The 10,216-nt window shown below is 39.4% G+C and overlaps 1 pseudogene; it reads right to left on the bottom strand.

Moving 5' to 3' along the window:
• Window positions 1-417: 417 nt before the first annotated feature.
• On the bottom strand, window positions 418-1,500 carry LOC100764449 (annotated as a pseudogene).
• Between the last annotated feature and the right edge of the window lie 8,716 nt (window positions 1,501-10,216).

The following is a 10,216-nucleotide window of genomic DNA, read 5'->3' as shown; positions in this document are numbered from 1 at the left end:
CATAAACTTGGGCTATCTTCCTAGGCTTTCAATGAAGAACAGGGCCCGTTCACTTTTTTTCTCCAAATTAGAATAAAGCTATATTTTCCCTATTCCCAACAGTTTAATTATGAGGATAGTAGCAATCTTTTCAGTTTTTAAACACAAGTTAGTTTCCAGAACCTTAAAAAAAATTGTTTTGGTAATGACGTCTCAACAAAAAGTCCTCCATTTATAGAGTCATTAAACTGACTAGTACAAAAAATTATATACACTGTAATTTTAAAGGCCTTTTTGACTGTGTTTAGTAGTGATCAGGCTGCTGGTTCATCTTGGGAGAGATCAATCATCACTGGGGAAGGGGAAAAGAGCTCGAGTTCCATTCCTGTGTGCATGAAACAAACAGCAAAACAGCAAAGTTACTCCAATTAGCTTGACTCAGCTATGCTTTCTGCCAGCAGAAGATCCATGTAATGAGTTTTGAAGATTTGGATTATTTGAGCTTAGTGAAGGATTTGAGTTTCCCAGCTGAGAACTCCCATTTACTGGGCTTCCTTTACCATTCAAAATACCAGTACACTTCCAATTGTCCATGTAATTAGCTTTCCACAACCTCACACAGCCGTCATCTCCTGCAAATGCTAGCACTGTTCCTGTTATGTTCCAACTCACCCTCCAGACCTGAGAGTTGTGATTATCAAACTGAGCCACCATATGGATTTCAAATTTTCTGGGACCACCAGAAGAAGTAAGTTCTTTCCTCACAGGTTTCAATGTGAAAATTCTTACATCTTTGGTGGCTATTGCCAGGATGTGGAAAGATCTCCCTTAATTTGGAGCAAAGGCAATATCATGAACAGGATCTGTTACTGTCATAAGAATTTCTGCTTTTGAGTATTTCTTGGTGTTTTCATTGTACTCAAAAATCTGAACCTTGGTCATTGCTTTTCGACTGCTGTCATTACTTCCCACTGCGATCATGGGGCAATGAGCAGGAGAGATGAAAGGGTTCCAAGAAATACAGCTACAGCTCAGCTTACATGAGATCTCGTGCTGTAGAGACCACTGGCTGAGATTCATAACATCTGGGGCCTCATATATTCTTACTATGCCATCTGCTGAACAGGTTGCTAACATCAGACCCATATGTTTGGGAGCAAATTTCACATCAGTAACAGATGTTCTATTGTCCAGTAGAGTTGTCCTCTTCACCTAGTGACTCTGTCCTCGAAGTTTATCGTTTGATTCTCCTACTACTTCTTCCCAAACAGATGCTGTTCGGTCAACAGAACAGGATGCCAAAAATTGTCCAAATTCAGGATGAGCCCACGTCACATGCCATACAGACCCACTATGTGTCTTCCAACTAGCAGTACAATGCCAATCTCCGCTTTCACTTTTATCCCAAACTTTGATGCTCTGGTTGCTGGAGCAGGTGGCCATCCGGCGCCCATGAAAGTCGAAAGACACATCGTGGATGAGGTCCTTGTGGTCAGCCTTGATGCTGCGTGGCAGAAACATGGCCGCCCCTGCTGTCTGCCCAGCCTGCCTCCTAAAGGGCGAGAGGTTGGCAGAGGGGCCAGCAGCCCTGGGACTGCTGCAGAGCACCACTGTGTCTTTACTTTAATGGTGTTTTAACCTTGAAAATTACAGTCTCTTTTCCATTAATGTATTGTTAAAAGAAACTATTAGTGCTCCTTTCTTAAAAAAAACAGAGACATTCATATCTTCCTTGTTGTGTCCTTTTCACTGTAGAGTCAACAATAAAAACCATCAACAAATACAATATTTTGTCTAAGACATCAGCACAATAATCTTAAACGCAGCCTTATTGACTTTTTGGAATCTGTAGAGATTAACAAAGATTTGGGGCCAATATATCATATAAATGAACTATACATAAATTTTTCATGAAATCTTCTAAGAACGTGGCCAAAATCACCCAATACATTCAAAAGAAGAATGAAGCCAGGATCGGCCTAGAGGGCCACAGCAAGACAAGGATATGATTGTTTTATTGAGGAAACAGAATTTTTATATCTTTATCAGAAATATAAAATAGTGGCAATTTCCAGGATCAATACAGGTGTAGTTGCCAGGATACTATGAAAATTGCAAGCCATACAGGGTATATAATATTAATGCCTAAGAACAATTTTCTTGTTAAGCTTACATATGTCCTTGATTACTAAGAAATCATAGAGAATACGGTTTATCCTGAATGCTTCCCTACCTGATGGAGAGCATCAGTCCATCAGGAACCTGAATGTACATTGTGTCCTAGGAGCCATGCCCTTTATCCTGAGTATCTTATGACAAATGTCACTCAAGGCAGGTAGATCAGTACAACTGCATGGTGCCCTGCAGGGACTTTTACTCACTGAAATCCTGACTCTGACAGACAGGGTCTGCCATTATTCTCAAAATTCCCATCTTTCATGTCCTACAACAACAGCACTTTGAGAGCTTTCATGGCTTTTGCCATTTAAAGTCTCGATATCTTCAACATTCTTTGAAAAGTCAACATTCCTATGTCCATTACAGCAAAGAAATAACATATAAAGTAGCATTTTTTGTTCCAACATTCTTCAGTTTTGCAGTGATTAAATTATCTAAGTAACAGCTCTTCTGGTAATGAACTGATTATGTTCTTACCCTTAGGCCAATGTCTAACTTTTGGGGGAGCTTAGGATAGAAACTCAATTTAGTCACTGAAGGTAAAACATGTAGAACCATTGTTTCTTATTTTCTCTTTAGCTTTGTTACAAACTTGTGCTCAGCTAGCTCTCTTAGCCAGTCCAGGGGCATACATGTTCAGAGACATTGCCACCTCAGTTGAATTCTTCTTCTCATGTGAGACATCAGTCAATACAATATTTTTCAGGCAGAAATCAGACATTCTGATCAAAGAACACACTCAATAAATGTTTGCTCAGATGATCCTAATATTTGTCATGTTGATACCTGAGGCTAATTAGGAGATAGAGACAGTAATATATGAGGTTTTAAAAATCCAAAGGTGCCGGGAGTGGGAGGCACATTTCTTTAATCCCAGCAATCAGGAGACAGAGTCAGGTAGATCTCTATGAGTATGAGGTAAGCCTGGTCTCAGAGTGAGTTCCAGATAGTCTCCAAAGTTATAGAGAAACCATGTCTCAAAAAAACAAAACAGAACAAAACCAAAAATCCAAAGCCAATGCATTAATAATATCAATATCCTAAGTACTAAGACTCATACATGAAGATAGCAACAATTGGTAAACACGGATATACCAAGAAATGGGAAGAGGCAATCATTTTCCATATGGAAGAAAAAAAAACTAAAACTGAGTCTCCACAGAAACTTTCTGACAACACAAACCTTAAGGAACTGATGACATAATAAATTTTATGTAGAAAATTTGTGAAATGTCCATAATTATCAACAAAAATGAATATAATTATGTTACAGTTTTTGATTATTGAAAAAATGTGCACAGATTCACATAATATTAGGACTAGTCTTGTCCCAAAGATACAACAATAAAAAATGTATAAAATACAGTTTGAAAGAATGAAGGGTTTGGTAAGGGGAAGTCAAGAAATAAAGCAGGGAAAATAAGTCAACTTTTAGTCAAAAGACCAAAGAAAACTTAGGAAAGGTAAAGCGTGATCTTGTCCAATGTAATCAGCTCCCTACAATTCTATGTGTATAGAAATTATATAAACACGGACTTCACAACTTTCACAAAATTATCTCGAATTGACACTTGTTATGCTGTTTCTGAACCTTGACCAACTGATATTTCTTCCAAAAACAGAATCCCTGTCCTGACCTGCAGGACAAGACAGAGATAGGGGATGGGGACAAGAGACACAAAAACAACTACCACAGGACAGGATTCTGATCAAGTTGCAAATTTTATTTTTCTCAGACTAGCTTATAAAGTCATTAGAGCAGGATATGGGGAGGGGTAGAATCGGTTGTTTGTGCACAAGGTGTTAGTGTAGGCAGGATATTAGTAACCATCCTGAGTGAGGAAACCCAGTCACAAAACGAAAAACATGTTATGTATTTACTCACATATGGATTTTAGACATGGAGCAAAGGATTACCAGTCTACAATCCTAAACACCAGAGAAGCTAGGAAACAAGGAGTACTCTAGGAAAAAATGCATGGACCCCAGAGAAAGGGAAGGGGACAGTATCTTCTGAGCCAATTGGTAGCATGAGGGCAGGGGAGAGGGAGCTGGGAGAATGAGAGGGGGAGTAGAGGAGGAGAGAGTAAGAAATGGGGGAGCAGCAGGCTTGCATCAGGATAAGAATAGAGGATAGCAGGATGAGAGATACCATAACAGGAGGGCCAATTTTAGGTTTGCAGAGAGATCTGGCACTAGGGAGGTTTCCAGAGATCTACAAGAATGACACCAACTGATGATCTAAGCAATAGTGGAGACCTCAACTAAAATGCCCTTCTCTGATAATGAGATCAATGAGTACCTTACATGCCTCCCTAGAGCCTTCCTCCAGTAGCTGATGGAAGCATAAGCAGACACCTACAGCTAAACACTGAGCCAACCTCCTGGAATCTAGTTTCATATAGGGAGGAATGATGAGTAAATGGGTCAAGACCAGGCTGGAGAAACTCACAGAAACACCTGACCTGAACAAGGGGGAGCTCATGAACCACAGAATGATAGCTGGGAAACCAGCATAGGACTGCTCCAGGCCCCCTGAACATGGGTGTCAGTTAGGAGGCCTGGGCAATCTATGGGGTCTCTGGTATTAGATTATTATTAATACCTAGTATAGGAGTGGACTTTGGGAGCCCATTCAATGTAAAGCAATACTCTGTCATCCGAGAGACACATGGGTGGATCGAAGACCTGCTCCAAATGATATGATAGACTTTGAAGCTCACTCATGGAAGGCCTCACCTTCCCTGGGGAGCAAAGTGGGATGGCATAGGGGGTCAGTGAGAGGCAGGGAGGAGAATTGGGAGAGGAAACTGTGATTGACATGTAAAACAAGCTTGTTTCTAATTTAAATTAAAGAAAGAAAAAATGCTCCCTGAACCAAAAGAAAAAAAAAGAAAAATGATTTTAAATCTGATTCTATGGATTATGGCAAATAACATTGTTTCTGCCAAATCTACCTGCACAGCACCATGAACACTTGAGAAATCTCTGCACATCAGAAACTCCTTTTCTCTCCTGGAACTAAACTTCCCTGAATCACATCATTGTGGTTAGTTGCACCACCAAGTTACAAGCGTTCATGTAATCATGAAAGATGATCAACATCACAATTTTTCTACATGTTGCTAAAATTTTTAATACGAACCTGAAAGTGGAATGCAATATTCAGAATTTCTAGAAACCAGACCTTCAGTTTTCTAATCTGTCTCCCCACTGCAGTCAACAGCAATGCCCACATGTGAACACTGGACAGTGATACTGCTAGAATTATATCCTCCTGTGCCAGGGCTGCAGAGTCTCACATTACCCAGTAAATCCATACTGGCAGGCACCAAGGACAAAGACCACTGCCGAGGTCACCACATATAACAACAGAACTACACTCTAATTCATGTTCCATTCTGGCTAATGGTCCATTCAAGTCCCAACTGAATTGAAAGTTCACCGATGATAGTGGCACATGCCATACCAGGATTTAAGGTTTGTTGTGACCCTGTAATCCCTCCTTCAGCTGCTTGTCAGAGGTCTGTTCTTTCATACAGGGATGGGTCAAGTGGCTTTTTATAAATCAGGGGTGGCTTCTTTGTAATGGTTTGGAGCCAAATGTCTGTAAAATCCTGGTGAAGAAATGTGTATCCTAGCATCCAAACAAGGCTGGTTAGCATATACTTATAATATGTAGGTGTTTCAGAGGCAGTCTGCCCTTGGCTCAATCTATTATGGAGGACATACGATTTCTTAAGCATTGGAAAATCATTTATATCACCAGTTCTCCACCCAACCGTGAGATGCCTCTTGACAACCTGCACAAAATTAACTATAGTTGGAGATTACATATAAATGGTAAATGTAGAGAGTTGAATGTCAAGAAGATATTGGAAAAGCTAGGCCTCTCTGAGTTAGGCAAGCTGCTTTCCATATATACATCAGATATGTTGAAGTTACCTAGAAACATGTACATACACCCAGATCCCTGCTCCCAACAATCTGAGTATAATAAGTTCAAAGAGCAAAGTTATTAAGAAAGCTCCTCCTAGGTGGAAGAATTTGCAAGGACCAAATGGGACTTCATAAGACAGGGAATCAGTCAGAATTCTCCCTCCAGATACAGGGAGGACCCACCACACTGTCTGCCACACCTATCCATCTGTTCTCCCCATCTGCAGACAGCATCCCCTAGCTCACCATGTTATGGTTTCCCAGATGACTGAAGTTCTCAGCTCAGCTCCCTGCAGTAGCAACTGCACCACAGCACAGGCAACCACTGGCTCCCCTTCAAAGTCAAGCCTGAAGCCTGGTTTCCTGAAGAGCCCTGCAACATTTCTGACTGGCTGATCACATGGAGGGCCCAATTGGATAGTGAGGTTTGAGTGACAAGGGCACCTCCCATATGGTTAGAGTGTGCTTAAAAACACAGTATTTTGTTTCGTGGCCATGTCTTCCATACAAGAAAATAATCTTTTCTAAATCTGAAACCATATGCATTTCAATAGCACTGGCCCCTGGCTGAGATTGCAGACCCTACTATTTTCCTGGTCTCCATAAGAACTTCCCCCTTGTCGTCTGTGAGAATACAGCAATCCAAATCAACATGAATTAGAAAAACCTAACGCTTAACAGTTACAGCCCTCCTGGATGGCCTTCCACTCCTCCATAGAGGAGATGGGAAATGGAGACCCAAAAAAACACCAGTCTGATCTCTGTGGCACTGTTTAAATATCCTGTGGGTGTGTTCATGGGTATCTCTGGGGGAGGGTTCATTTTTTGTCATTATTTTGCTTTTTGAGGTTCAGCAGGTTTTGGAGGAAGATGGGGGAGGGGGCTTCAGTGGAACCTCCACCATAATATTCCTGACTCTTTTGGTATATGGGAGCCAGTGGCTAGAATGAAGCTCCCTCCATAATTTTAATAGGACTAGCTAACTTGTGTTGCCCAACATAGTAGGTGGGTGGAGTGATTCCCTGTCCCACAAATGAAAGAGCTCCCAGAATATTAAAAATTAAAGAGAGATTTAAGGACACAAATGGAGATGTTTGTTCTGTGGTTTCTCGCTCACATCAGATGAACTGAGGATACATTCTTCCTGGTTGTCACAGGGAATTTACACAACTTGGGAAGTAAAGAAAGAACCACATCTCCAATAAAAAGGGGCCTTCCCCTTCAGAAGGCTGGAAGATGGCTCCTTCTTGTTTTTAGTTTATTCCTAAAATTCAGAGCAAACTCTAGGCAAATGAAAAATAATAGAAACAATAGTGTTTGTGTAAATTTGAATACTTAGAGGATCTTGAGCTAGGAAGAATGTATTAATGAGCACCATTGTTAGACAGCACATCTTTCTTGAAGGACAGGTAAAACACAAAAAACAAAAAACACCTGCATTACTTTTGGTCCTTGAATGGGATAGAAGGGTGCACCACTCCATGGATCTATAAAGTAGATTTATTAGAATGTCTCACAAGCTGTGGTCCAGGTAGTCCAACCGTGGTTTTCTACCAATGGAAATTTGAAGTATGCTGTAGATGGTTTCTCAGCCTTAGGGTAAATGAAGTGAGGAATCCACGAATTCTCCAGTCCATGAGGCTGGACATGTCAGCATGTCTCATTATACACAAAAATTCCAAAGAAGTAGCCTCTAATGCTAGTAAAAGAATGAATATGTTAGTGAGATCTAGAGCAAGCAGGCAAAACCAGACAGCTTCCTTCTTCAATAATGTTTAGTTATACATTGTCTCCTGCCAGAAAGTGAGAATCAGGTTATAAGTGTATCATATTCTCTGTTTGCTTATATTTGTTGTTCTTGTGCTCTCTCTCTCTCTCCATCTCTCTCTCTCTCTCTCTCTCTCTCTCTCTCTCTCTCTCTCTCTGTGTGTGTGTGTGTGTGTGTGTGTGTGTGTGTGTGTGTGAGTGTGTGTGTGTGTTCAAGAAATGATTTATATGTGTAGCTCTGGAAATCAGGCTGGTCTAAAACTCAGAAATTCACACTGCCTCTTCTTCCTGAATGCTGGTGTTAAAGGTGTGCACTGCTACCACGCACTTAAAGGTGGATCTTATCACCTCAAATGATCCAGATTAATGACTGTTTTTACCATTTTCAAACATTTAATTTAGTAAATTCCTCTCAGGTGTAACCAATTCTTTGTGAATTAGGTAGTTCCTGTATTGTCATCTCAACAACCAAGACAGAAGACATGAGAAAATTGTCTTGCCTGAAGGCATGCACCACCACCGCCAGGCCCCATTTCGTCTTTTTATTTAAAATGTATCACAATGCATTTTATTTAAAGGTTTGTACAACACTTTCCAATGTTCTCTTCATTCCACCTCTTATAAAAATTTTTCCAACTATTTCTTTGTTAAATATGTATGAATGAGTATGCTGATGTATGAAGACCACGTCTTGAGTGTGTTGTTTGCTGGGTTTATGTATATGGTTTCATGACTTATGTTATAGAGAGCAGTAATCAGTTACACATTAGAGACACAGAGTAATAGTCAAATTTCTTTTTAAATGATTTCTATGAAAAGTGTTTCACAAGAGTCCTTATAGATGTCCATGAATTTATTTCCATGTGCTTTTCATTTTGAGTAAGAAACAGGGAAGTGGATTACTCTCTTTTCTTTTAAATGGATAACATAACCTGAGTGAAAGTAACTTTAGGTGAAGTTCACTTGATTTATAATTTTAAGTAACCCCTATAAAACAAGATGTTTGTCTCTATGGATCACAAAGTCACATGTTAATCATAATGTAAAATGCTTTCAAATTAGAAATCCTATACCATTTTAAAATTCCAACATTTGAAATGTCTACAGTAGCCTAGGTATACATTATTTTTAAAAGTAGCCTAGGTATACATTATTTTAAAAACTGTTCAAAATTTTCAAAAAGAGGAAAAAAGTGTATATCATATAATCAAGAACATTTAAGGAAATGAATTCAGTAACATCTGCTCCTGTTAATAATAATATTCTGGAGCTTCATAGACTAGAGAATATAGATGTTTTAGGGTTTGCCATCCCTAGCACACACAGCTTTACTATCATGCCTGTTATATTCCACACGTGCAGCTTTCCTTTGTTCTCCTATGAATCCAGAATCTACCACAAATTCAGGTGTCCACTGCAAGCAGTATAATCTCTGGCATTCTCTGAAGGAGTTCCAAATCTGTTTCAGAGTCAGCAGCTCTCCATGAGCCCTTCAGTATTGGATTGTCAGTCAAGACATTAAGGCAGAAATATCGCTGTAAACTCCAAACAGTCTGTGTTCTAGCCAAATAGCAAGCAAGTGTATTTTCTATGCATTCTCCCAACTATATGTTGATTCCACTGCTAGCTTTAGTATTCACAGTCAGGATCCAGAAAATAATAAATATTGGTCCTTATTATATAATCCAGTACAAATACCATGCACTTGAATGGTGTTAATACTTCTAAAAGGGGGAAGAGTCTTCTCAAATCAATGAACTTAATATAAAAACTAATGTCTCATAAACATACCACAGAGAATAATATGATTTGAATAAGCTCTCATAGTTGTTCTTGGAGAAGTCTGTTGTCTGAATCTAGATCTTATCAAGTTGAAAATTAGTATTGACAACTATACAAAACTGATACCATTTTCTGTATAGACAGAGAAAACCTTCCTAATTCAGTGATATCTCAAATACCAATGAACCATATTTGATGACAAAAATATAAAACCTTTTGTATATGGATTTACTCCTTTCCCAGATGAAAGGAGCAATTTTCTGAAGATTACAAAGACAGAACTGTGAACCTCATGTAGTGTAAGGCATAGTGCAGAAGTCTTCTGACCAATGTTTTTACCTTTTTACATCAGAATCCCAGCCAAGTCTAAGGAGGAACTGATGCATTATATTTTTACCAAAGAGAAACAGAGAGACACAGAGAGACAGAGACAAGTAAATGTAGTCAGTGAGACACACACAGAAAGAAAGATACACATGCAGAGAGAGAGGACTACCTAAGAACCCTTTGAAATATAACTTAAAAGTCATCAAAAACAGTCAAATGTCTTGGTATCAATGCTTAAGTGTCG

The sequence above is a fragment of the Cricetulus griseus genome, unplaced genomic scaffold (genome assembly GCF_003668045.3).
Source record: "Cricetulus griseus strain 17A/GY unplaced genomic scaffold, alternate assembly CriGri-PICRH-1.0 unplaced_scaffold_16, whole genome shotgun sequence".
Classification (NCBI taxonomy): Eukaryota; Metazoa; Chordata; class Mammalia; order Rodentia; family Cricetidae; genus Cricetulus; species Cricetulus griseus.
This window is presented reverse-complemented; position numbering and strand designations above follow the sequence as displayed.